The sequence below is a fragment of the Anneissia japonica genome, unplaced genomic scaffold, assembly GCF_011630105.1.
Source record: "Anneissia japonica isolate Jap-2015-1 unplaced genomic scaffold, ASM1163010v1 scaffold11229_len202898_cov190, whole genome shotgun sequence".
In the NCBI taxonomy this organism is placed as follows: Eukaryota; Metazoa; Echinodermata; class Crinoidea; order Comatulida; family Comatulidae; genus Anneissia; species Anneissia japonica.
The window spans coordinates 179,537-184,847 of record NW_022743271.1 but is presented as its reverse complement, the minus strand read 5'-3'; the positions used below and the strand labels follow the sequence as shown (position 1 = coordinate 184,847).

Sequence of the window (5,311 nt, the reverse complement as noted above, 5' to 3'; positions counted from 1 at the left end):
GGATGGTGTGTTGGGTTTTGTTTTTTTTTTTTCGCCTAAGCATATAGTTTGTTTTATGTAATTCGGAATTACAGGTCAACCCTGCAGTTACTAGTTTTCAGGGTGCTGTTGGAGTGACTTTTGATTGGATTGTATTGTTACCAAGGGTTATAAGTTTAATAAATCGTTGTTTATACATAAGCCACTTTTTTCTTTGGTCTTGTGTTTGCATGTTGATGTTTGTGGTATAAGTAGACGGGCACAGTAGCCTGTTCTGGTTGAAGAGGCAGTTCAGCTTCTATTCTTTAGAGGTGTTTTGCAGGGTTCAGTTTTGGTAGATACGTTGCCCGGCCCAGGAAATCATTTTTGGGTCGAAGGTTGCATTAGATTTCCCCCTCCCGCAGACTTGCACTTTAGAAAAGAGGACGGTGCAGGATGGGAAGGGTATGGATTTACGCTTTGAAGACTGGTTATACCGCCAAGCGGCTGGGAAACGCCTAGTGATTCTCACCACCTAGTGATTCTTACCTGCAGGTAAGTAACCCTTGCATAATCTGAAATTATATTTGATTCCACATTTTAATAATAATAGCCCTAATAATATTAATAGTTCAGGTGCCAGGAACCGAAAAGGTGCATCCCCTGCTTTATTGCCATGATTTTTTTTTTGTATTTACCTATGTCTACCTTCAAGAAATGCCTTGTTAGTCACGCGATTTCCGGTTGCCAGTGCTTGTAAACCGACACACAAGATAGGTACCTGTTTTTGTACAGCATTTAAATAGGCCTTTTTCACGAATCTGTAGACATCTTGAAGTGATAACAAACATTGAGAATCAGCGGTGCGTAACCAACAGAAATAGGATAAGCTTTTAGGCTGATTTTCTGACATCATGTTATTTAAAAAATCATAACTCCATAACGGGGCGTCGTATCCAAAAAAATTTTCCAGCAAAATGTTCTTAAAAGACTAGTCTAAACCACTATATGATTGAAAAAAAAAATGAAAAATGTTTTTGACCTCTGAAATCAAGATGGAAAAAGAAAAGCCTATCTTAGTAGTGTATTAATAGGTCAATGCATTACAATGCAGTAGCATAGGACTTTCGTGTTGTTACTGTTCCAAGTAGCGATAATATACAGATTTCTCTTATTATAAAGTACAAGTTATGTTTTATAAAGAGGTATAGTATAGTAAATCATGTTTTCAACACAGGAAACTCTCATATGGTAACTAAAACAATGCTAGTTTAGAGCATTACTAGTACTACAGCACTGTAATGCATATACCTATTTTAATACACTACTGAGATAGGCTTTTCTTTTTCCATCTTAATTTCAGAGGTCAAAACAATTTTTTCATTTTTTTTATCATATAGTAGTGTAGACTAGTCTTTTAAGAACATTTTGATGGAAAAATGTTTTGGATACGACGCCCCGTTATAGAGTTATGATTTTTTAAATAACATGATGTCAAAAAATCAGCCCAGAAGCTTATCTTATTTCTATTGGTTACGCACCGCTGCACAGTGGGCCAGAATCAATTCAAAGTTTGCCAAAAGTCGAAAATAGGTAATGTGACAACTTCAACTTTTAAAGGTTGTTTGAGGTCGAGAACATCCTAAATTATATTAATCCACCAATAATTTCATACTTAGTGAATTTTCATAGTGTGATATAACCATGTAAACATCAAAAAGTTGTATTTTACTCGTAAAATGATAGAATTGACAGTTTTGAAAAACTCCCTATGACTTTACTTAGATGAAAGAAGTCAACTTGATACGTCTTGCAGTATTTGCCTATTGTTTACTAAATTAGATAGTAAAATAAAAAATGACATTATTGGTATATTTTTAGAATAAAGGACATTAGATATGAGCCAAAAACGCTTAAAAACATTTTTTTCATAAAACCAACTCAAAAGTTAGAATTGCCGGCGATTTTCGTCATGCTTTTGACATCAACATTTCTGACAGAGCCTAAGCTTTACGTTAATGCCAAGTTTAGCTGCCAATATCTGCTACCCTGCATTTAGCAAGCGATTTAATATACCCCCCCCCCCTACCAAAGCGCCATTTTTTAATTAAGGTATACGATAAAATCATTCCTGCAGCCATTGGGTGCCAAATGTAAAAACAAGTACACTCGATTTCCAGTGTCATATCTAGGAGTGAATTGGGGAGGGACATCATTGGTGGATCTGGAGGGGTCAGGGTCCTGACCACACCCCCTTGGACAAAAACATTAAATAAATAAATATTTAAAAAATAATTCTAGACTTTTCCAGGACCCGTAAGCTGATTATTGAATTTTGTGTTACAATTGGACAATTAAATGTCGGAAATGCTCAATCAAGATTTTGATGGGGAAGGACCCCGTTTAAAAAAAAAAGAAAAGAAAAGAAAAAAAAAGAATGCGTAAGCAATTAATCATATTTATACCTCTACACACTGTATTAAAAATCAGAAAAAATTACCTGACCGTTTTCAATAGGGTAAACCTTGATTTTGTTTTTATTAAAGGTCATTAAAAGATACTTCAGAAGTCTGAAAAGCTCACTTCCCGCAATCTAGGAATCAAAATTTTCCAGGGGCTAACATGATTCCGCCACTTCCCCGGTTCCTTCTTAGGGTTCAGTGATTCATTAAAAAACGTCAAGAGAGGGAAACCAAAATTTCAGAAGTTGAGAAAACCCGTTTCCCGACATATAAGAATCAACATTTTCCACCACTTGGGGTTCATCGGTTCATGGAAAACAAAATAGGCCTACGTATGCAACTACTCTTTTTTTATATACACACATAGGCCTGTTTACTGTAATAAGAATGACAAAGTTGACAGAAGAAATCCAATTATTACAATGACAACTCCAGCTGACACAGACGGAGTGGTGATCCTTAAGATCTTAATTAATTTGCTACACTGTAATGTATCAGGATCAAAATCCAGCAGTTTGGTGTGCATCCCGCTTTGTCCGTGTATACGGAAAAGGCGGGATATACGGAAAAAGTTCCTCAATTGTGATGTTCGTTTTGTTTATCCAATTTCTAAACCAGACTAAATTGCAATCACACGAGAATTTGTTGTATGAGACAACAATTCTTTGCAATTTGATCAGGTTTTGAAAACCAACATTTTCGTTAATGGTAGTGATGAAATTGTTACTGACATCGATTGCCTGTATACTGTTGGAACCGACAAATGCTTGATATGGAAGTTTAATTATTTTATTATTGCGTATATATAGGTACATAAGTGAAGACAAGTTTTGGAAAACGCTTGTTGGGAATGACACAATATCATTGTTATCAAGATTAACTTTGTTCAAATGTTTACAAGGCTTAAAAACATCACTGTCTAAATGTGTTAATTCCGCAGCGTTTTAGATGCAGAGCTTCTAGCAATACAAGGTCTACGAACCATGCTGCTCGAAGTTTACTGAGTTGATCGTTATTACTCATCGAAAGATATCTCAATTTATGTCAATCCACGGAATGCATCGCATTCAATATATTTATCCTTTAGCTGGTTATATTGAAGATCCAGAAAATCTAGGACTGGAAATATGTTAAATGAGTTGTTTTTCAGTGATTTAATTTGATTGTCAATCAAGAAATAAAAAGCAATATCAGTTGGTACCGTGCTCTTTGCAGGCATATTTTTTAATGCCAGATGTGAACAATATACGTCGTGGCGGTATTCTGAACCTCCTTTTGCCACATATGTGCAGTTACATTCCTTTGGGCACCGTAGATCCCTTGGCGGGTAAGTTCCGGATATTGATGGGTCGTAGTTATAAGTGAATTGCAAAGTACAGTTAAATGACGCAAACAGAGCAAAACAAATCAGGTACGGATAGCATTCCATCTTCATCAATGCAGCCATTAAACCGTGTGTCATATTATTCAGATTTGGCCTACTGTGATTAAGATTTACTGTAGGCCTGATTTGGAAATTTATATTGCTCTCTACAAGCGAAGTGACAAAGCTCTACAAGATAGTGCTCGCACACCCTCCGCGCACTGAAAAAGTAGGACGTTATATTTGAATAACTTCCTGGGTAAGACTTCTGTGAGCACAAGCTAATATATAGTTGAGTAGCTCTATATCCAATGCGATTAAATGCTGCTCTTCGGTACCAAGCCAGGAATATTGAAAACGTACCTTTATGAAGAATTGACATGTTAATAAGAGCTTCAGATATTGTACATATAATATATTGCATGCTGTAGTTTCCTGGTTGCAGAAGATTATTGATCTCATGAGCTGTTACGCTTCGGTCAACCAACGATATAGTATTGACAGACAACTGATTTTTTAATCATACTCGTTATGACAATTACACCTGATTCCTCATTTTAATAATAATAGCCTTAATAATAATAATAATAGTTGAGGTGCCAGGAACCGAAAAGGTGCATCCCCTGCTTTATTACCATGATTTGTTTTAGTTACCTTTATTTCCTGTTGCCAGTGCTTGTAAACCGACACCAAAGATAGGTACCTGTTTTTGTACAACATTAAAATTTGGTTGATTGATATTTGGTGGGGTAACATTTATGCCCACAACTTTTTACTAACTAAATATATTTTCTTGTTTTTAGTATCAAAGTGCAGAATAATACATTTCTAATCATTTGGTATAAAGGACAATGTAATTAAATTGTTAATTATGTCACATGGTCATCACCCTAAAACTGAATTAACATGTATAAAAGTTAGCTGAAGTAAATTATATACTAAAGTACATTTTAGCTCCAGTCACTGCTAAGTTATGGCTTCGAAAATATGTGAGCGTGTTTATATTATGCATTCACCATTGGATGAAAAATCTTTAACTAGATTTAAATAGTAGTTATGAAGCTAAAAACTGGTGATGTACTTTAGAGGTGACTGCTCTATTAGTATAAATTATTAAATAAATATATTTTCACAATTGTGATTACCTATTTAACTAGTAAATATGAATTTACTGAGTATTGTATAGGTGGTGTGTCTATGTTATGCGTTAAGATTTATATGGGGCAGGTGGTAACACAACTCTTATCAACTGTGTATATTTTGTTATTATTAGTAATAAGGTGTAGAATAGTACAACTCCTAGCATTTGGTATAAAGAATAATTTAGTTACATAGTTATGTAATCATAGGCGTAGATCCCGGGGGGATGGGGATATATCCCCCCCCCCAATATTTGACAAGGGGGGGGGGGATGGTCCATTGTATCATCCCCCCAATATTTTGACTATGTATGGGATAAAATGGAGCTTTACACACTTCAAAAGACTGTCACAGAAATAATTTGCACTGTCTTATGCGCTTACAAAGA

The 5,311-nt window shown here is 35.3% G+C and overlaps 1 pseudogene; it reads right to left on the bottom strand.

Moving 5' to 3' along the window:
• Positions 1-4,352, bottom strand: part of LOC117119427 — a 12,649-nt pseudogene extending 8,297 nt beyond the window's left edge.
• Between the last annotated feature and the right edge of the window lie 959 nt (positions 4,353-5,311).